This window comes from Brassica oleracea, chromosome C6, assembly GCF_000695525.1.
Source record: "Brassica oleracea var. oleracea cultivar TO1000 chromosome C6, BOL, whole genome shotgun sequence".
Taxonomy (NCBI): Eukaryota; Viridiplantae; Streptophyta; class Magnoliopsida; order Brassicales; family Brassicaceae; genus Brassica; species Brassica oleracea.
This window is the reverse complement of record NC_027753.1, coordinates 1,577,247-1,577,779: the sequence shown is the minus strand read 5'-3', so window position 1 is coordinate 1,577,779 and position 533 is coordinate 1,577,247. Positions and strand designations below refer to the sequence as shown.

Here is a 533-nt window from a genome sequence, read left to right as displayed (position 1 = left end):
AGAAGCGACTCGATCCATTCCAGCTCGCGTCCCGTTCGTGTCCAGCTCGCGGCTCAACTCCTTTGGTGGTCCGATTCAACAATCATCTAAGGTTAAAAGGTAATTCAAAACCTAAGAACCCATAAATCGAACATTGATTGATTGATAAAGAATGAAACCCTATAACCCTAATTTTTATGAATCAAAACCATAGGGTAATAGATCAAAAATCCTAATTGAGTAAATCGAAACTCTAAAAGTTCGATACCCCAAACCCTAAATCATGTTCCTACATGAAAATCCGATAAACCCTAACCCTATGTCTATAAACCCTAAATAATATAAGTATCAGAATTAATTATACTATAATTATCAAATCACATATTAAAACCCTAATCGAATATTTTGAAATCAAAACAGTTTTCGGTTTTGATCATTGAGGTTTTAAATCTGATTGAATCTGATGCTATGTTGCTAGAATTGTTTGACCGTTAAATTGATAGATTTATTTTCTCATCCTTCTTGGTTAATTGTTCATCTGATTTAAAATTGTT

General features: G+C 32.8%; 1 pseudogene; it reads left to right on the top strand.

The window, feature by feature from the left end:
* Positions 1-533, top strand: part of LOC106297167 — an 8,820-nt pseudogene that overhangs the window by 3,950 nt on the left and 4,337 nt on the right.